This window comes from Microcebus murinus, chromosome 2 (assembly GCF_040939455.1).
Source record: "Microcebus murinus isolate Inina chromosome 2, M.murinus_Inina_mat1.0, whole genome shotgun sequence".
Taxonomy (NCBI): domain Eukaryota; kingdom Metazoa; phylum Chordata; class Mammalia; order Primates; family Cheirogaleidae; genus Microcebus; species Microcebus murinus.
In genome coordinates this window covers 64675055-64697832 of record NC_134105.1, presented here as the reverse complement: position 1 = coordinate 64697832, position 22778 = coordinate 64675055, and the positions used below count along the sequence as shown (strand labels likewise).

At 36.9% G+C, this 22778-nt stretch overlaps 1 protein-coding gene across 3 annotated transcripts in view; it reads right to left on the bottom strand.

Annotated features, from left to right (window-relative positions):
• The window catches only part of ADGRL2 (adhesion G protein-coupled receptor L2), a 632947-nt gene that overhangs the window by 597475 nt on the left and 12694 nt on the right, over window positions 1–22778 (bottom strand). The window lies entirely within an intron of this gene.

The window sequence follows — 22778 nt, the reverse complement described above, 5'->3', positions numbered from 1 at the left end:
CTGTATACAGGGGTCTGAAAAATCTCCATACAAAGGAAAAATTTTGTAAAATGTTGTAATGACTATTTTGTAAATAAAGCTACATTTAGCTACAATTTCCCATTTTCTCTACGTATGGTGAGTTTTGGGACACCCTGTATTCTTTATCCTTTTTTAGTTAAGTCATTTAATTGCTGCCACTGTGACCTCAAAGTTAGACACCTTCAAGTTAGTCATCGATCCTAGGACTACCAGTTAAAATCCTAGTGCCTGGTCCAGATTAGATACCAAGAAAATGTTTGTTGACTGTATATTAAGAGATGTCTTAATTGTAATAAGTCAACACCACCTTTAGCTTAGGCAATCTCTAAAATGATCATATAAAATAAACATGTACTAATATATAATTTTTCTACTTGTGAAGTTTATTGGAAAAAACAAGAATGGAAATTTGAGAGTAATATTTCACAGACCTAAGGATTCTGACCCTATTTTGACCTCTATTTGCAAATTATCCGACTGAAAACTCTAGCAGACTCACAGAATTCATAAGGCACTTAAGGGAACCTTAAATGACTGGAACTGACCATTTAATACAATTCATTGCTTTAAGAATCATTGTGAAAACAAGAGTATGCCAGTACATAAGTGGCAACTCTCATTAGTAATTTTTTGGTTGCCTACCAAATCATGTAGACTAATGGATTTCCTAAGAAAAAAAATAGATCTAGAGACTGAAATAACCTGGTGATGAACTTGAAAGAAAACCAAATACTAGCAACCACAGAAACACATTGAAGATTTGTTCTCCTTTAGTATAAAGCAAATGCTGATTTCTCTAAGAGATCTCATAATGCTAGCATGACACATGCAAAAGTTCACAAACTCTTTCTAGAGGAGGATTAGCCCATCAAGATACCCCAGGTGAGTATGAGTCCTCTCCCCACTTATCTGGATTATGGTATTAACAGAATAACCTATGCACTGACAGCCACACATATTACAGGACCAATGCACTTCACATTAACAACCCTCAGGGACCTGGGCAATAAGTGCAAGAAAATTACTCAGGCAATTAAGAAAATATTCCCAACTCACATAGAAGATCAAAGAAATGGACACAATTAACTTGCTCCATCAAGACTTACAGTCTTACCTGGTTCACCTCACTAATATTTGAAACTAGAAATCTATCCCTAATCAACATGAAGGGTGAAAAGAGAGAGACAAGGTGGCTAATGAGAGACACCAGCTGCCAGATTGTCTCAGAAAGAAGGAAAATTTTTAGATGAAAAAGAAAAAACAAACAAACAATAAATAGATCAGATATAATTCTGAGGGAAAATGCCAGAACCTACTGGGCATGCCAATACAATTTACACTGTTAAGAAGATCATAGGGCTAGGGAAAGAGAAAGGATCTCAAAGACCTCAATCCTCCCTCATCAAAGAGAGACAGGGAATCTGCCCATATACATAGCTCACCACTGCTACAGCCTACAAACAAATAGCAACTTAGAAAACCAACACTGTGAGGGTACTTTAACCCCTACTAAAACAGAGATTTCCACAGGAAGAAGTTGCAGAGCAGAACAAGGAGCAAGATATCGGCAGAGATCAAGCCCCAAAAGGCTTGAATTCCAGCAAAAAGAACAGGTGGAGCAGTTTGTTTCCCCCCACCACACATATTTGGCAGTGAGCAGGCTCCTGAATGGCTGGAGAGGATTTTTACTTTCATGAGCCCAAGAGCTGCTGCAGCCAGTGAACTGGGAGCTTCTTGAGGACAAAGCACCACACTTCCAGCACCCTTGGGGTACTTCCAATGACCACAGACCTGAGCTGAGATGGCAGGAACCATATTGCTTCTCCACCCAACACGTGCCTTTGTCCTCCCAAAGGGGCTTTAGCTCCTCAGTTTTCATCTTGCTCATTCCTACACAAACATTTCCCAATTCCAGCCTAGACAGCAGGAGCCACAGGGGGCTGGTGGGTCTCAGGGGATCTACATGATCCCCAAAGGGAGGACATTCTGGGTGGGCTACCTTCCAGAGAGAGGGACAGAGATGACCATAGTGCTACATTTCCTCCATTTAGACTCTTTTCCTCCTGATTCCAGTCCCCACCCATGGCTGCCTCTCAGCTGAGGGAACCTCTCAGCCTACAGTGCTATTGTGGAAGAGCTCAGCTAGTTAGAGCTCCTGCCTGCTGTCAGATGCCGGAGGGACATCTTGGAGAAGGGGGAAGAAGGGGACATCTTGAGAAGGGGGGAGAAGAGCAAAATCTGCTTCAGACAGCCATCCTATGGATCTCAGATGGCCCTGCCCTCAACAAATAGACTTTCTGGCTGGGTGGGACCACTTTAGCCCCTCCCTGGAAGCATTCCCCAGAAGCCTGGGAGGATACCTTTGACCTGCACTGCAACAGCTACCTTAGGTTTTATGGAGCCTGAGTAAAGGCCCAACAAACCCAGTCCCATCCAGCCTCACTCACCTACTTGCCTCTGCTGTCATGGAACGTAAGGACTCACCTCAAAGTTCCAGGGCTCCACCCACCACCTGGGGCATTCAAGTGTTTCTTCTGAGGGACTAGAGCTGGTCACATGTCCCAGAAACAGCACTGCAGTCAGTTCCTTCTGGTAAATGCTACCTACTGACAGGGAGGTCAATTTGCACAGCCCTTTATAGCATTTAATGACTCATTTATACAGATTGTGGTTGATTCTTACCCATAAGTACCACCCACTCTGTCAGAGATTAAACTGGGCAGCCAATACAATTCACACTGTTAAGAAGACCACAGGGCTAGGGAAAGAGAAAGGATCTTAAAGACCTCAATCTTCCCTCATCAAAGAGAGACAGGGAATCTGCCCATATACGTAGCTCACCACTGCTACAGCCTACAAACAAATAGCAACTAAGAAAATCAACACACTAAGGATATCTATGATCAAGGCATCCATCCAGAACCTAGACAAATATCAAAGCACCCACAAGCAAAGCCAAAGGTTCTTACCCAACATAAACTACAGATACTGCCTTATGAATGAGGGGGGAAGAAAAAACCCCAACTAAATAAAAGAAAATCCAAAAATAAGAAATGACAACTGCCCCAGATGAGAAAGAATCAGTGAAAGAACTCTAGAAGCATGAAAAAACAAAGCGAAAGGACACCCCCAAAAGGGAACACCAGCTCTCTAGCAATGGATATCAACCAAAATGAAAATGTTGAAATTACAGATAAAGAAATCAAAATATAGATTGTAAAGAAGCTTAACGAAATTCAAGTTAAAGTGGAAAATCAACTCAAAGAAACCAAAAAACAATGCAGGAAACAAAGGAAAACTTCACAAAAGAGAGTGACATATTAAAAAACAAAAACAAATAGAACTTCTACAAATTAAAAATTCATTTAAGTTTATACAAAACACAGTGGAAAGTTTAAGGATAGACTAGATGAGGCAGAAGAGAGAAACTCAGAGCTTGAAGACAACTCTTTTGAATTACCTCAGTCAAAAATAAAGAATAAAGAATTAAGAGAAATGAACAAAGCCCATAAGAAATATGGGATTATGTACAATGGCCAAATATAAGAATAATAAGCATCCCTGAGGGTGAAGAAGAATATGTGCAAGGGCCAGAAAGACCTATTTGAAGGAATAATTGAGGATGATTTCTCTGGTCTTGCTAGAGATTTAGACACCCATGTATAAGAAGCTCAACAAACACCTGGAAGATTCGTTGCAAAAAGCCAATCACCATGACACATTGCCATCAGAATGGCCAAAGTCAGCATGAAGAAGGAATTCTGTGAAAAGAAAACATCAAGTAACTTACAAAGGAAAGCCCATCAGTCTAAATGCAGACTTTTCAAGCCAGAAGGGCTTGGGGCCTCATCCTCAGTCTCCTTAAATAGAACAATTGTCAGCCTGGAACTTTATATCTTGCAAAACTAAGTTTCATATATGAAAGAGAAATAAAGACTTTCCCAGACAAGCAAACACTGAGAGAATTTGTCAAGACCAGACCTGCCCTAATACTCATAACCACATTATACATGGATCAGCACAATAGAAAGTAAATAGTAAAACCACCCAAAACTGAAGCTTAGAGCTCATATAAAACAATAGCACAAGAGGTAAAACAAGGTACTACTCAACAGAATGAACAGAACAACATCTCACTTATCAATTCTATCAGACAACATGAATAGTCTGAATGCCCAACTCAAGAGACACAGGTTGGCTGAATGGATGAAAAAATACAAACCAAGTATCTGCTATACCCAGGAAACGATCTAACCCACAAGGACTCACTCAGACTGAATGTGAAGGGATGGAAGAAAATATTTCATGCAAATGGAAATCAAAAGAAAGCAGGTGTAGCTATTCTCATATCAGATAAAATTGACTTGAAATCAACAATAGTAAAGAAAGATAAATATAGTCATTATATAATGGTAAAGGGAGAAATTCAACAGGAAGACATAATCCTAAATATTTACACACATAACATGGCAGCACCCAGATTCATAAAGCAAACCCTATTAAATCTAAGCAAAGAGATAAATAGCAGCATCATAATTGCCAGAGAATTTAACACCTCACTGACAGAACCGGACAAATCATCCAAACAGAAAATAAATAAAGAAACACTGGACTTAAACCAGACTCTAGAATAAATGGGCATAATAGACATTTACAAAAAAATTTACTCAAAATATTACTGAATATATATTCTTTTTATCAGCACAGAATATTCTCAAAGATTGATCATACCTTAGGCCACAAAACATGTATCAACAAATTAAAAAAAAGAAATCATACTTTATAGAAATGATACTTTATATCTTCTCAGACCACAGTGGAATAAAACTAGAAATCAACTCCAAGGGAACACTCGATTCTATAAGAAGTCATGGAAATCAAACAACCTGCTGTTGGACAATTATTGGGTAAATAATTAAATTAAGATAGAAATCAAAAGATTCCTTGAACTAAATGACAAAGGGGACACAAGCTACCAAAATCAATGGGATTCAGCAAAAATAGTTCTAAGGGGAAAATTCATAGTCTTAAATGCCTATATCAAAAAGATGGAAAGATCACGAATCAACAATCTAATGACATGTCTTGAGGAACTGGAAAAGAAGAACAAATCAAACCCAAAGCAGCAGAATAAAAGAAATAACTAAGTTGAGAGCAGAACTAAATGAAATGGAAAACAAACAAACAAAAAATAAAAAGGATAAATGAAATAAAAAATTGTTCTTTTGAAAAGAGACAGTCATGAATTAAGGCCTTTTGCAACAATTTTGATGGAACTGGAGACCATTATCCTAAGTGAAGTATCTAAGGAATTGAAAAGCAAACACCACATATACTCACTATTCGATTGGAACTATCTGATGAGCACACATGTGCACAGAAGGAAGTAAAACTCAGTGGAAATCAAGCAGGAGGGAGGGGGAAGTGGGATGGGCAAAAACTTACCTAATGGATGCAATGAACATTATCTGGGTGATAGGCAGACGCTGGCTCAAACATAATAAAAGTGATATATATAACCAACAACATTGGTACCCTCCTAATATTTTGAATTAAAAAGAGGAAAAACAAAGGAAAAGAAAAAAAGAGTCAAAAAGGATTTAAAAGGATTTTAAAATGCTACTGTGGAACTATTCCCTTTTCTAATCCTTGATTACTATCACAATCAATCGCATTCATATTTTTATCAGTATATGTAGAAGAAAGCATTTTTACAGCTTGCAGAAAAGGTTCTCAGAAATCTTGTTCTGAGTAGTGCAGGCGAGGAAGGGAGGTGAAACAGGTCTGGAAGTGGCAGATTGGCATAGTAGAGGAGAATCTCTGACAAGGCCACTGAACATTAATCAGGAATGAAAAGAATGATAAAGTGAAGGTCATCGCATGGGGACTATGATAATAATCACTCTTGTCTTACAAACAGCCACACTTAAAGCAGCCTTGCACTTAAAACAGGGCCTTGCTGAAGAGAAAGAAGCATTAGACAATTTTTGAACCTAGATTTCAGTTAATTTTGCTATTGATTGAGCTAGAAGTTTTCTACTATGCATTGCAAAAATTGGTAAACTCCATGAAGGAAAGGTGTTATCCCTTTTTTAACACTATCACCCCACTGCTTGGTATGGGAGTCTGGCTTTTAGTAGGATTTAATAAGTGTAGAATAAATAAAGGAAGAAATGAATCTCAAAATCAGTGAAATCTAGTGAGATAATTGAGAAATGCACACATTACATTCCTCCTTCCAAAATTGATTTATTATGGGAAATGGGGGTCAGGGGAATTGATGATGGGCAGGTGGGATCATACATGGAAATTATGTTTAATTCTGTATTTGTTCATCTGTACTCTGAAAGGGATCTTAAGTCCTTTTGTGCACACAAATTTTATTTTTCACACTAAATTATGTGTTATTTTGAACAAGAACCTCAGTTTTGGTTTGAGGAGGAGGGCGTGGCTTATATAGCCTTCATTTTGGTATTTTGTATGTGCAACTAATGAATGAAGGCAGTGTCTTCATTCGTTCAGTGTCGTGTACTGGGAAGACACTGGACTGAGTCAGAAATTGTACATTTAAGATACGGCTCTGCCAATATGATTTTAAATCACTTGTACACTCTGAGCTTTTCGATTTCATCTGTAAAATGGGATAATGATATTCAACAAGAATTTTTTTTTTCATGAGGATCAGGTGAAATAATTCACCAAAAGTTTTTTTTTTTTTTTTTTTTTTTTTTTAACTGCAGAAGCATATGCAAATATTGAAAACCATGTATTTGTCTCATCATTATTAGAGAATTCATATGGCTTGGTTCTTTCATATATGCATTCTCGGGCAAGTTACTTAACTTCATTTTTAGAAGGAGGAATGGGTGATGGTCAGTCACATGTAAGGAATAGTCATTAGTGGTAATTGAAAATGTTCTGTTAGCCAAAGCACAAGTTAGGTTGTTGACATATCCCACTTCACTGAATTATCACCACAGACCTCTTTTATTAATATTTCCTTCTTCTGAGAAACATTTCCCTGTTCCTCAGCTCCCTCTGTCCTCCATACATCCATTCTGGGAGGATTCTTGTTGTCCCTGACTGGCAACTAATTCCTCTAAGGTACTGACTGATAATCAATGTGTGATAAGGACTTCAGGCAGAGGTGAGCAACCATTTCTTACAAGTGCCAATTCTGAGAAAATAAAAGTGTTAATAGGCCATATTTAAAAAAGAAAGAATACAGTCAAAGTCACCTGAAATCCCACCACTCATGGGTGGCCCCAATTAAATGTTAACAAAGCATTTTCTTTGTTTTTGCTTGTTTATTTTGTTTTATTAAGGCCTTTGGAGAAATACACACTTATGTAACTTATCAATTTTAAAGGCTAGAAAATCATTAACTGTAAAATTGCCATTTCTTTTAAGCCACTAAAATGGTAATATGTGGATATATTTGGGAACATTGAAACATGGAAATCATTTTCTAACCTTTTCTCCTAAAATTAGAAAAATGTTTAAAAGAATGAAACTAATATGGTAGAAGGACTAGATCATGGGTCATAGTAATATTTAATAATAGCTAACATTTTTGAGAATTTATGTGAGAAACTGTAATACACAATTTACATTCATTATCTAATTGATCCTCACAGAACAGTCAAGAGGTAGGTTTTGTTTTTAGAGATAAGAAAACCAGGACTCAGGGAGGATGAACAACTTACACAGGCTCAGGGCTGGCAAGAGGAAAAGCCAGGTGAACCCCGGGTTGACCGGTGTCAGGGCTTGTGCTGTTAAATCATTACGTTATTCTGGGAATATTGGGAAAGCTCCTGTCTCTGTCTGTTTGAACTGCTCTAACAAAATACCATAAAGTGAGTGTCTTATAAACAAACATTTATTTTTCAAACTTCTGGAAGCTGGAAAGTCCAAGATCGAGGTGTCAACAGATTCAGTGTCCTATGAGGGCTTGCTCTCTCCTTCAAAGATGGTGCTTTCTAGCTGTGTTGTCACATAGTAGAAGGGGTAACCAAGCTCGCCAGGCATCTTTCATAAGGGCACTGATCTCATTTATAAGGGTGGAGGCCTCATGATATAAGCTCTCATCACCCCTCAAAGGCCCCACTTCTTAACGCCACATGAATTTTGAGGGAATGCAAATGTTCAGAAGACCATAGCAGGTCCTGTGCCTGCTGCTCCCTTCAATCTACCATAAGATCTGCACCTGGAGGCCGAGATTGCAAGCAAACAAATATGCAGGTAAATTGGATGGGATTACTAATAATGTATTGTGTATTCTTTCAGTGATCAGACTCTAGTCAATACACAAGCGGTTTATTTTTCATCTTTTAATGTAAAAGTGGAGTTATTGAAATAATTATGTAGTTTGATTATATTGCCATTCAAATTTTAGCTTATTTTAGTGAAAGATTTCTTAAACTGAAAAAAAGAAAATTGGATATCACCACTCCTACCACCATGCCATCTCAACTGCATCATCATGATATCATCACAATGATAATTATAATCATCATATTATAATTGCTAAGTGCTTATTTTATGTGAGGTGCTGAATTAGACTTGACATTCACAATCTTATTCAGAACACCTATGAGGAGTAGTTATTACCACTTGCATTCTACTGACCAAAATTGAAGCTTAGACAACAGTATTTAAAAGGTAATGTAATAAGCACTTACCATTCAATAATAACTGCTTTATTTATTTGTTTGCTTGTTTATTGAATGCTTCCCCTAACTAGAATGTCTATTAGAGCAAAGTATTGTTCATTGTCCTATAATAATATCACAGTAAATATTTATTGCATGAATGAAGGGACAGTCGATGAATGAATGCTGGAAGCTCACTTCTTTTCCAGGGCTACCTGCCTGCATTCCTAACTATATCACTTCACACCACAGTGATTCTTGCAAGCCATTGTGATGAAGGAAGATGTTAAGGCCAGCAGCTAGCCACCCTCTGCATGTGATTGCAAAGGAATAAATAAGTAAAGATTTTATTTATTGGCTTAGAGAAATCAAGTAACTTGCTCAGTTACACAACTAATAGGTGCCAAAGCTGAGTCAAGGAAATAGGCTGATTCCAGAGCTGTATATCTAATCATTTTGCTCTAATTTAAATACTTAGAGATACCATTGGAGTTGTAAATATTGAGAAAATTTATCAAACTTTGACAACTCAAATGGGGCTCTGGGATGAAAGAAAGATTCTTAATAGGTTTCAGAGTCAAAATATAATAGACCAAGGGGGTGGACTTCCACAAAACAATATCCTATCACTTTCCATTAAATTTGGAAATGATTTTTTTTTGGGGGGAGGCCCTTTGGGAATCCCCAGTTCTGAAGGCCTAAGAAGGTAAAGAAGGTAACCAGGGCAAAGGCCTGGGTCCTTTGGCTTGATCCTTACTGGGGCTTATAGCTTATAAGAGTGAACCAAAAAGGTGTCTCTGGTGTTTCTACATTTTTTTTTTTTTTTTTTTCAGTCCACTTTCTCTAAGCAGGAGAGCACGTTCAGGACAGAAACCCAGATCGGCAATAAAAGGCCCAGGCTGGGCTACTACTCTTTGGGTCTCTCTGTATAGTGGTTAGACGCCTGTAGATGCTAAGCAAAGCCCTAACACAAGCACCTTTTAAATGATTTATTCCAATATCCTGACTTTACAACCTTGTGGACAACATCTACAAGGTCTAGAGAGGTTTCACGGCTTGCCCAGAGTTATACAACCAGATAGTGGTAGAGTTCATTTCAGAAAAGAGTTTCTTAATTCTCAGGTCACTGGTCTTTCTAGTGTATAAACTCATTGGAATGTAAAATATTACAGTTCCATGATGATACATTTTTTTCAAGGAGAAAAATGGAGACAAAAATATAGTTTTAAAACATTAAAAAATCCACAAAAGCTGAACTCAGGTGTTTTCAAATTTCAGATGAAATTCTACCTCCCTCCCTCTTTTTAAAACTAACTCTCTTGCTTTTTGATGTATTACTAGAGAAAATAAGGTGAAAAGCACATGTGTTATGGGTAGTTGGTTCAATTTCATATAAAAGTATTGTCGTTATACATTTCAATATATGTTTCCTCAAAAGAGTCCAACATTTTGGGTACATTTCAAGCTTGTATAAGTTTCAAAGGCCATGTAATCATTCAGGTAATGGCAAACAAGAACATTTACCTGGAATTAAATTATATTTCCATGAGGAGGTTTCAACTTAATGTTTCTAAAACTCTTGGAACTAAATTTGATTAATATAAATCAATTTGCCCCCATGAGGTACTTACCCAACTTGATTGGTATGTAAAAGACTCTATGAAAATTCTATAGAGATTCTTAAGCGTTTTTTGTTTTCCAATCTCTGTAAAGAATATTTCTTTTACTGATCAAAGATACTGATGATAAAATAGGAAACTCCAAAATTAAAGGTAGAAATTATATTGTCTATCAGGAAAAAAGAATGAAATTACGAGAGTACATATTCTAGAACCTTGAGTGCATATATTTATTTTGACTGCTCCTGTGATAGTTCTGAGAATAAAACCTATGCTGTGATTTTGCACTTCAATGAAAGCTGTGGAGATGGAGAACACATTTTTTTCTTTTCATTTCACCTAGTAACCTACTACCCTGACATCTATAAACATCCTTGTGAATTACAAAATCCATTTGTTACATCAAAACACTGAAGTACAACTTGGGCTCGTGGAAAGAGTTTGCATTGATGTATATATGTGGGTGTAATATAGAGTTAACTTATTGCCAGGTCAATAGATACAACTTAACTGACATAAGTGATTTATTTTTTTGTGTGTGCTTTCTAAAATTAAATACTCTTGTTTAACTTACATTTAAATTTGATGTCCAAGCAATTGGTGAATTTAGCCTGGTTAAAATGCTCTCATATAATCTTCAGGAAAATGATATTACATTTTACATCATAATGCATACTAAGCACTCACAATTTTTGCTTTTAAAAAATATTATTAAATGTCAATAAATCTATGGCCTGTAAAAGGGCATTGCTAACATGGATGCTATTTGATTTCTATACTTTGTCAAATATATGTACCTCTTAATTCAATAATTCTTAAAGGCAATGCACATTGTGGTTTCCCATTCATGATACCTGACCTTTCCTTAATGTCAAACATCATTTTCCACTAGCAAGGGAATAAAGTATATTATTTATATAAAGCTAATAATTATTTGAGGAAAACAAATATAAAATAGAGGCAGTAATCATGAGAAAGAGTATTCATTGCTGTATCGTGCCTCTGACTTGATATATTGTTGTCTATCTCTATTGCTTGGATACCGTGGTCCCAAAATATAAAGAAAAATATAGCACCAAAGGGTCAAAATTTACCTCATCATTGTTTAAGAGCCAAAATGGTAACAGGAATATTTTCCAAAACCACCCTTTTTACTTGCAATGTCTCTCTAAGTTACCTCTAGTCTTCAGCATTCTTGCATCTTTCTTATTACTCAGGACAGTTCCCTACTATCTGTTTTTTTCAAAAGCAATTAAATGGGGTATGAGTATAAAGAAGTAAAAAAAAATCTAAAAGTGAAAAAAAAATCTCCTTTTCATCAGCTTGATGCTTTGGTTTGATGTAGATGTAAAGTAAAATACTCATCATCATCAAATATTTATTGAGAGCATTCAGTTTACCAGACACTGTGCCAGGCACTATGGGGCATGCAAATATGTTTAAGACTTGCTTCCAGCACTCATGGGATTTATGATTCAATCATGTATGCACTTATCAGCCACATTAATCTGTCTTTAAACTTTAAAATGTTAACAGTAGCAACTATTAACATGTGTTCTGAGTTCCTCAAAAACATCCTCTGAGCAACATTTACATATTCTCTCAAATGTACCTAGCAGGTATCAATAAATGCAGACCATAAACACTTTTTTGCACTTCTGCATGGTGCAGATGTCAACCTCCAAAAGTGTGAAACAGTTCTTTCCAGGACATGATTAGAATACATTTGTTGTTGACTGATGCATCTGTTGGCAGCTGGTAGCAATAGTGATTAGGCATGCCATGTGTTAACAGCTTTTGTGTACTTAGATGACAATGACACGGTGTAACAGTAAAGATCTATTAATTAGACTGAATTTTAAAGATATTCAAGTTAAAAATAATAATTCCCAACCTAAGGACATCCAAATTCTCCAGATAACTAAACTCTGTAGGACACTTTGACTCTGATCAATAACTTACATTAGATACTTTAGGATTGTACTTAGATAAATTAATATTTCATTCTCTGTATGTTTACGAGCAATAGAACATTCCCCAAGGAAGTGTGCATACATGTTAACATAAAATGTGTGGCCTCCCCTTTCCTTACTCAGACATGACCTGCAGATGTCATAGGCCAGGCAGTGTGTCACATGTGTCTCATTAAGTGACATGTGACAGTTTTAGAAATCTGTTTGAATTAATCCCCATTGGGTCAGTATTTGAGATTATCTTCTGACCCCATTTTTCTGTAAAACATCAACATATTTCAGGTACTTTTGGTCATCCTCATCATGATGATGAGATGCTAAACATGGTCAGGAAAACTCATATTTTAATAGATTTTAATCTCATGATGTTCTAGTTTATTAGCATATGGCAAATACCAGCTAGAAACTAAAAAGACTCTTGGATGATCAAAAAATATTACCATTTATTTAAGAGCAATTTAATAAAAATAACAATTTTCTTTCTATTTCAGGTTGACTCAAATGAAAAATTGATCAACAGAAATGTGCAAAGCAAAAGAAGGAGATCTATAGCAGCAGAGTTGTCAGATAACAATTAATCTGTAAAGATCACAATTTCTAGAGCAATATATTAATGTACTGCTAACTATAATGTTTCAGATGAGACAGAATAGGAACATTTTATAGTGTGAAACCAATGATTTTTCTCTCCGATTCTCTTAAGCTTTGAAAATAACAGTTGCTTACACTTCAGATGCCTATCATCTCAAAGTTTCACAAGTGAAAAATAAATTGGCACCTACAAAAACAGCTGGTGGTTTGGGCAGTTTCGATTTAATCAAATTATTTTAAAATTGCATTTTATATTTAGAGCTTTTGCTTCTAAAATATGATGTTACTCAGGCAGGCATATGAAGCTAAAAGATCTTAGCTAATAGAATCTCCATGTAGCTTTTGGAGAAATATTTTGCATTAGAGTTGAGGTTACAGGTCACCAAAATGAGGCAACTTGCAGGCATATTAAGCAGCAAATTAAAAGATTGTGTGGCAGAGACTATTAATTGTCCACCTAATATGTATTTTCCTCTTCGTAAGTAACAGATTCCCTAGATCGCTGGAAACAGCAATATGTCTGTCTACAAAACTATCTTTCATCCTCCCTTCAAAATAGGGGTGGATAATGAGATATAAATATGAATCTTTGTACTGTGGCGTGTTCTGAGAAGAATGCAGAAGGATGATTCTGCAGGCCTTTATTTCCTTGCCTTTTCTATTGTTTGGGAAAGCGAACATAATGGCTAGAGCTTTAGTGCTATCTGTTCTGTCTTTTTTTCTTTCTTTCTTTCTTTCTTTCTTTCTTTCTTTCTTTCTTTCTTTCTTTCTTTCTTTCTTTCTTTCTTTCTTTCTTTCTTTCTTTCTTTCTTTCTTTCTTTCTTTCTTTCTTTCTTTCTTTCTTTCTCCTTCCTTCCTTCCTTCCTTCCTTCCTTCCTTCCTTCCTTCCTTCCTTCCTTCCTTCCTTCCTTCCTTCCTTCCTTCCTTCCTTCCTTCCTGTCTCTCTCTCTCTCTCTCTCTCTTTCTTTCTTTCTTTCTTTTTCTTTCGACAGAGTCTCACTCTGTCTCACTCACCTTGGCATGAGGGCAGTGGCATACTCACAGTTTATAGAAACCTTAAATTCCTGGTTCATGTGATCCTCCTGTGTCAGCCTCCTAAGTAGCTGGGACTATAGGTCTAGGCCACCAAGCCTGGCTAATTTTTCTATTTTTTGTAAAGACAGGGTCTTGCTCTTGCTCAGGCTGGTGTCAAACTCTTGGCCCTAAGGGATCCTCCTGTGTCGGCCTCCCAGAGTGCTAGGATTGCAGGCATGAGCCACCACACCTGGCCCTTTAGTGCTATTTTGCAAACATGAGGCAACGTTATAAAAAATGGAAGCCAAACTGGGCACAGTGGCTCATGCCTATAATCCTAGTACTCTGGGAGGCCCAGGTGGGAGGATTGCTTGAGCTCAGGAGTTCGAAACCAGCCTGAGCAAGAGGAAAACCCGGTCTCTACTAAAAATAGAAAACATTAGCCGGCGTGCTGGTGTGTGCCCATAGTCCCAGCTACTGAGGAGGCTGAGGCAGGAGGATTGCTTGAGACCAGGAGTTTGACATTGCTGTGAGGTAGGCTGACACTCATGCCATGCAGCGTGGCAGAAGTAATGATGGCAGGAACAGGGGTGGCTCATATCATGGAGCTGTCAAACTAGTCCTGGACAGACCACCTCCAGACTTATTTTGCATGAGAGAAGAATATACTCACTGGTTTAAGTTACTATTAATTGGGTTTTACACTAAAAACAGCTAATCCCAAATCCTAAACAGATTAATAGATTTTCTGTAAATAATGTAAAATATCTTACTAGCTAATAACAAAGGAAATGAAAATCTCCCTTAAATATCCCAAGTAAAGGGCAGTCTATAAAATTATAATTAAGCACCTCTGTTACTTTGCCCTTTGATGTCTAGAGTCAATGCAGTGTCAAATAGCATCTTTCTGTGTGTGGGAGGTGCAGTAGGATGGCTTATTGTTAGGTTAGGGATAGGTTATTGTTGGATCAGGTAGATAAAGATATTGGCATTGAGGTGATCCTTTACCATAGGATAGTTAGCCATTTTAAAGTTGGCTGAATGTTGTTCTGTCCACAGTTGTCTTTATCTGAATAGAAAGATGCATTAATCTTAGCTAATTACATTGTCTTTTTAAGGTGCAACTAGGTATAGTTCAGTTTAAAAATTATGAATTCACTTTACAATAAGTTTTCAAAGATACTATAAAAACATTTATTGCATAGAAATTTATGTTTCAAGAAACTAGATACAGGATAGAGACAGAAGAAGGAAACTTAATTATCTACTTACTGCTTTCAATAAGCTTCCAATCTAGTACTGAGGCTTATATTTTGCCTTTTTGGGGAGAGGGAGTTGACTGGACCTGAGAGTAAAACAGGTTTTATTTTTAGTAGATAACACAATTCTAAGTTTCCTTTATGCTTTACTCATAGAATTCTTCTGGTGTCAACACATATCTTAAATTTGGCTTCCTCAAACTCTTCCTTCCAGTGAAAATATTAATAGTAAATTCACTGCTCTCTAGATTAAGATTATAGTCACCTAATATTAAACTATTGAGTGTGTAGTTGGTAGAGATTCTTTCCCTTTGAAGCTGACTATAAAGAAGTGTTGGTGCTCAGTCTCTTCTGAAAATAAAAGGTTTGAAATTTGTGGTATCCTATAAATGCTCCTTACTATACTTTGAATGAGAGGTAGTAGTCTTTCTTGTTCTTCTCTGGGACACTACTTTCTAAAAAGCTTTTTGTTTTTTGTTCCTTGAGCCTGTAGTTTGTTTCAAAGAAGTGATTTCAGCCACCATGGTGCAGGGGCAGCTGGGGGCTGTCAAACTACTTTCCTGGGTTATTCAAATCTAACACTGAGCAAGATAATAGCTGAAGAAGCAACTAATGGGCCTTGTCCACAGTACTGAGATCGTGTATCAGGATGACCCATACATTTTAAACAGTCTTTAGTATTGATTCGCAACTCTTTCAAAGTTTAAAAATAGGGCTAAGTTGTATACAAGAGCAAAGTCATAGAACAATAATCGTTTAACATACAGAGGGCATGACATTTGATTATATCTAAGCTTCTTCAAATGCCAAGAAGAATCTGGAGAAAGATATTTGATATTGACTTTTAAAAGGTCCACATAGATAAAATTAATAAATCTTATTAAAGTTTATTTTAGGGATATTGATTTTAAAGTAGAAATGCACCCACAAAGAAAGTCCCATGATAAAGGCTAATGTGTAAATTCCTTTAAAACCCGTGGTTACTGTAATTATATGGAGCATTTTACAAGCAACTAGGGACTGCTTTGGATAGATGACTGAAATTTAATCAGTTTCTGGCACAGGCTGCCTTTCTTTTCCACCTCGAATTTCCAAAGCGCTATTTCTAGGGCAGACCTGTTCAGATAGCGAACCTTTATTATCACTTTTGATCTGTCTTTGAGCACTTTCCAAAGGAAAAGCTTCCGCAGATCTCCTAGAAGATAAAGGAATGGGATGATTTTTCTCAATAGTACATGTCCTTCCTCCCATCCCATTCCATTCTCAGGAAACTTAATTCAGTTCTACTGTCTGGATTCTATAATCACATGGAGCATAATGTATGAAATGCATAAAACATCTATGTGCTAATGTTGCCACCAGAGACTATCAGATAGAGAAGTAGGCATATCCCTTTGTACTCTTAGGACATAAGCATATGCCCTGAACCTCTTTAAAAAACAACTCATTTAATTTCTAAGCATTTTGGGTTTTATTTGTATTAACTGGCTTAGGCCTGCCAGTCTGCTGAAGGGAAATCTGAGTTTGATGTAGTTTTTACAGCAAAGAGGAACTGGAAAAATAATCACAAATGATAAATGTGAAAATTAAGCTACCTCTAGAGTTTATGTTTTACAAGCATGAAATCGATCAGTTTATCTCCTAGCCGATTTAAAACATATCTGATTATTTCTGATGGTTCAAGATGTAATGGTCTGAAAGTCTAAATAGAATTCTTAGACTTACCTTTATTAAAACCTGAGGAACTGAAGATATAACTGTCTGGATTGATTATAATATTTCTGCTGTGGAGAAAAATAACAGCCCCGAGTCACTTCTTGCTGTTCATATCTTCATTAATGTGCTTAATCTATTTCTGTCCCTAGAGCAAATTAATGTTGTTTTTTTCCTTCCTTAGCATTGTAGTTCACTTAAACTTAGGTTCTTAGAACATAGCTGGATTGCAGTGGGACATCTGAGTCCTAGAGATCAATTGATAGTTGTTAAAGATCATGAAGAATGGCCCATTAAAACAGTTAGTATATGACAAATAACAACGTTTATGTTTAGTGTGGAAATTTATCAACTAGACAGAGCACTTATTACTGAGACCTGAATGAAAGTCTACTTGAACCAACTTATTAATCAGTTAGTGCCCTAGTCTTAACAGACTGTCTTACTAAAGAGCTCTAGATATATTAAAATTGAACTCTGATGTGATAGGTACTATTCCTGAACCACGATCACAAAGCACACAATTATTACTGAAGACTAAACTCTATGGAGAAAAAAACATATGCTCCCTCGCCGTTTTTTGCTTTGTTCCTGAGGACTGCAATGCTTTGCCTCAAATCTCTGGCTCTGATTAAGCACAGTATCTATCATGGCATGCCTAGCCATGTGGCTAATTCTTTCTCCCACTCTCCATAGGGCAGAATCATAGACCAAGATATGACAAATTTAAACTTTCCATCTGCATATATGTATATAGACCACACTAAAGAATCTTCTTTCAAAGATTCTTTTTTAGGGCAAAACAATGAAGCACTACAAATGGTGAAAAGTAAAGATTGCTCTGGCCAGCAAGTGATATGATTTCTCAATGAGATCCTCTGGGCTCAGAAGAAATCATCACTGTTTCTCATCCTCCATGGGGTCTGTGGGAGTAGAGGCCCTTAAGAACTGTGAGTCATAGGGTTGAGTGGGGTTGATAACTGAGATGAATATCATCTCAAATGACAATGCCAGTCTGTGGGTATTGATTGTCTTGGAGTGCTGGGTTGAGATGAATGCTTGAGGCTAAGTTTAAGCACAGTAAGAAAGCAAGCCATAGGAAATGAGTGACTTTTGCATGGGGAGGGTTTAGAGTCATATTGGAAGAGAACTCTTGGCTTCTAACCTTTGCATCCCACTTTTGAGTGGGGCTGACCTGCACTCTCCTAGGAGGGAACGTGTGCATATTTCAGTAAACAGTCAATAGCTGCTTGATGCAATCAATAACCCTCCGGTAGAAAGGTGCTAGGACATGCCCAGCAGCAATCAGCAATTAAATAGTTTACCAAACACCTGCAGTGACCCAAGTGAGGATCTTCTTTATTTTCTCCTCAAGGTTTTAAAATTTTATATCTGGAATTCAGCACAATAGCGTTGAAAGAGACTCAAGTTCAGCATTCCATAGAGTGCAGGCATCTTTTAAACACATTTCTGGTAGACTTCAGACTCTGCCAATAGAGGAACTGTGAGGAGAAACTTATCCCCTTCTCTGGCAGCTTTTTGGATAGTCTAGTTTTTAAAAATAGTTCTTTCGTGGATTGAGTTGAAGTTGACCTCTTTGTAAACTTGGCATTTGTGATTGTGGGTCTGCTCTCTTAAAGAATGCAAAGCAATTCTGGTCTCTTCTACTTGATAATCCACCAAATATTCACTCAAATAATATAAAAATTGACTTTCATATTTTATGAAAGACAAATTCATTTTTTAAGAACCATTTGATCCAGTTTCTCAAACTTACTATAGACTAAACGAAGTTTTTGAACTTCTGCTTTGAGGTTTGTTTACCCACCTCTCAGCAATTCACTTAGTTACACAAACCAGAAAATGGGGGTCTTGCTTGGCACCCTATTTCCTGCTCCCCAACCATATCCAAATGCACCATCAAATTCTCTTGATACCACATCCAAAATATATTTTTAGCGTCTTTTTTTCATTCACCTTCCATCTCCACTTGAGGCCAAATGACCTTCATCCCTCATGTCTTCTATTACAGGAGCCTCTTAAGGGGCCTCCTCATCACCTCTAGTCCCTTCCAGCACATTAGCCACAAAAAGCCAGAGGGATCTTTGCAAAAGTGAATCTCTCTGCCTTACTTCTCTGCTTAAAATCTCTAGTAGCTTCTCCAGGCACTTAGAATAGAAAAGCCTTAATGCAGCTCTGAAGGGCTATAACAATTCTGGCTTCATTTTCTTCTCACACCATCTCCTCCTTATTCTTTGTGATGCTCCTGTCTCCTTCTCCTCTTCCTAGTCTTCAATTTTAGCAAGCTCTTTTCCACCCTAGGGGACTTGCTTATGAGATGTGATATTCTCATTGCTTGGAATGAGCCCTCTCCCCTCATCCACCTTCGCTTATTTGCTTTAAATGTCACTTCTTCAGAGAAGCCTTCCCTGACTATGCACTCCATCCCGATTAAATCAGGTCAGTTTATTTATTTTTACATTGTAGTCTTTCTTTTCTTTGCTTGTCATTGTTTGTTATCAAATGTTTGTGTGAATATTTAAATTTTATTTTCTCTGAATATGAAGTCCATTAATAAAGGGATAAAAGATCAATTTCTTTATTTTGTATGAATATGTTATACGAAAGTATAGTGCTTGTCAGAATGTCAATAAGTACTGTTGAAAGATATCCATAGTAATCCATAGCAACTGTTTATTGTATGTCCCTTTTTTTTTTTTTTTTTTTTTGAGACAGAGTCTCGCTTTGTTGTCCAGGCTAGAGTGAGTGCCATGGCGTCAGCCTAGCTCACAGCAACCTCACACTCCTGGGCTCGAGCGATCCTTCTGCCTCAGCCTCCCAAGTAGCTGGGACTACAGGCATGCACCACCATGCCCGGCTAATTTTTTTTTTTATATACATATCAGTTGGCCAATTAATTTCTTTCTATTTATAGTAGAGACGGGGTCTCGCTCTTGCTCAGGCTGGTTTTGAACTCCTGACCTTGAGCAATCCGCCCGCCTCGGCCTCCCAGAGAGCTAGGATTACAGGCATGAGCCACCGCGCCCGGCCTGTATGTCCCTTTAATCTTCTTTTTTCTATGCCAAACACTTCAGTTATTTTACTGTTCCTCATATGACATAGTTTTTAAACCCCTCTCCAACTTGGTCCTATCTTTTTTGACATACTGTGTTTTTAATGTATTCCTTCAAATGTACAGGACTAATTGCTATATGCCAGATGTGATCTAATAATGGGAGAATGTAATGGGATCATTCTTTCCACTGTCCTTTTTACAATGTCTGTTAATTTAGCCTAAGGTTGTGGCATTCTTTTTAGCAGTCATATCTCACCATTGGTGCATATTAAACTTATGATTAACTGAAGCCCATAAATCTTTTTCTCCCAAACTAAAGTTCCATGCTAGAAAGCCCCATTTAAAGTTGTGTATTTCATGTTTTTAGCTGATATACAGATTTATGCACATCAGTTATATTTATTGCCAAATGTCATATATGGTATTTTTAGGTTTGTTTCATCTGTGATTTGGATAAGCGCATTTACTTGGTTCACATTCAATGTACAAAAGGCAAAGGCCAAAGATAGAAATTTGTATTTCACCCTCAGGTAGGGGTTAAAGATCCACACTTGTTTGTTCATATTATATATATCCATATATAAATAATACATATTTAAATAAGCTTTACAAGTTTTAAATTTCAGCATTTGATTTTTAAATCTTAGTAAAGAAGTGGTAGCCCATCTAGATGCAGGCTTACCTTGTTTTAGTGCACTTCACTTTACTGTGCTTCACAAATACTGTGGTCTTAAAAGTTGAAGGTCTGTGGTAACACCGTGTTATGCAAGTCTATTGGTGCCATTTCCTGTCTCTGTGTCACACTTTGGCAATATTTCAATTTTGTGTCTCTGTGTCACATTTTGGCAATATTTCAGACATTTTCATCATTATTATATCTGTTATGGTGATCTGTGATCAGTGGTCTTTGATATTACTGTTGTAATTGTTTTGGGGCACCATGAACCTTGCCCATATAGGGCAGTGAACTTAATAAACATTGTGTATGTTCTGACTGCTCCACCGACCAGCCATTCCCCTATCTCTCTCCCACTTCCCAGGCCTCCCTCTTTCCTGAGACACAACGATATAGAAATTAGGCCAATAAATAACTCTACGATGACCTCTAACTGTTCAAGTGAAAGGAAGACTTGCACCTAACTTTAAATCAATAGTTAGAAATGACGAAGCTTAGTAAGGAAGGCATGTTAAAAGCCAAGCTAGACTGAAACTAGGCCTCTTGTGCCAGTTAGACAAGTTGTGAATGCAAAGGAAAAATCCTTGAAGAAAATTACAGGTGCTCCTCCAGTGAATACACGAATGATAAGAAAGTGAAACAGCCTTATTGCCGATGTGGGGAAAGTTTTAGTGGTCTGGATAGAAGATCAATGCAGCCACAGAATTCCCTTAAGCCAAAGCCTAATCCAGAACAAAGCAAGGCCCTAATTATATGAAAGCTGAGAGGGGTGAGAAAGGTACACAAAAACAGTTTGAGGCTGGCATAGATTGGTTCATGAAGTTTAAGGAAAGACGCCATCTCCATAACATAGAAGTGCAAGGTAAAGCAACAAATACCAATGTAGAAGTTGAAGCAAGTTGTCCAAAAGGTCTAGCTAAGATCACTGATGAAGAAAGCTACTGTAAACAACAAATTTTCAATGTAGACAAAACAACCTTCTATTGGAAGAAGATGCCATCTAAGATTTTCCTAGTTAGAGAAGTCAATGTCTGGCTTCAAAGCTTCAAAGGGCAAGCTCAATCTCTTGTTGGGGTAGGATGCAGCTGATGACTTTAACTTGAAGACAGTGCTCATTTACCATTTTGAAAATTCTAGGACCCTTAAGAATGATTGCCATAACTATATCTTATGAATTTTAGCTATTTATGATCATATAAAGAGTAAAACAATTATTTAAAAAATTGACCTAGAAGGCTTAGAAGACAGAAACGGCCCCTGGGTCTTATTTTCCTCTACAATTATTGCCATTCTAAAAAATGAAATTAACAAATGCAATATAATACTCATAATTTGACTCCGGATTATTTTATCCTTTATATAACCGTTCACTAGAAATGTTCATAATTCCAGTTCCATTCAGAAAAGCGTTTGTTGAACCTCACCTCTATGATCCGCTTTGTAGAAATACTCCTCTCAAAGCCAGGTTTGGCCCATTGGTTTATGAGGAGCAGTATGGAGAAAGGTATGGAATTCTCCTAGTTGGTTGAGAAATTTGCATATTGCACAGCATTTCTTCTCTATGATGCACTCTGTTGAAAAAAATCTGGTTTGTATTTTAAGATTATGTTGTTCTGATGAGTCACATCAAGACATAGAGAGATAGGAAAAAAAAGAAACTATTGGATTTGCTAAAGAAGAATAAATCTGGAATCTAAAATTCTTTCAGACAAACATCAAGCAGCATCGTAAAACTGATGGGGATAAAATGAATGTTAATGCAATGGAAGGATGGAAGTATAAGAAGAAGACAGAGAGGATTAAAGTAGTTGAAGAAATAATCTGTTCAAGAGAAGTGAGCTGGCTCATAAAACATGAGTGATGTGGAATGTTATTACTGCAGTAAGAAAAAATATAAGAGAATCTCTTTTGTAAAATTTTTTTCCAATATAAATCCAATTTTAAGTTTTGGAAATATTATTTGGTATATTTTCCAGATTATAAAGAAACCTATATTCATACTTTCCTCTCACTGCTGTTGTTGCTATCATGGTTACTACTGTAACTACTACTATGTTAGCAATAGCCACCATTAATTTGATCATATAGCCAATGTGTCTGTGGGTTGAATTCTTTTAAAATATTCAATTAATTTATGTGTCTGTGGGTTGAATTTATGTGTCTTTATGTGTCTGCGGGTTGAATT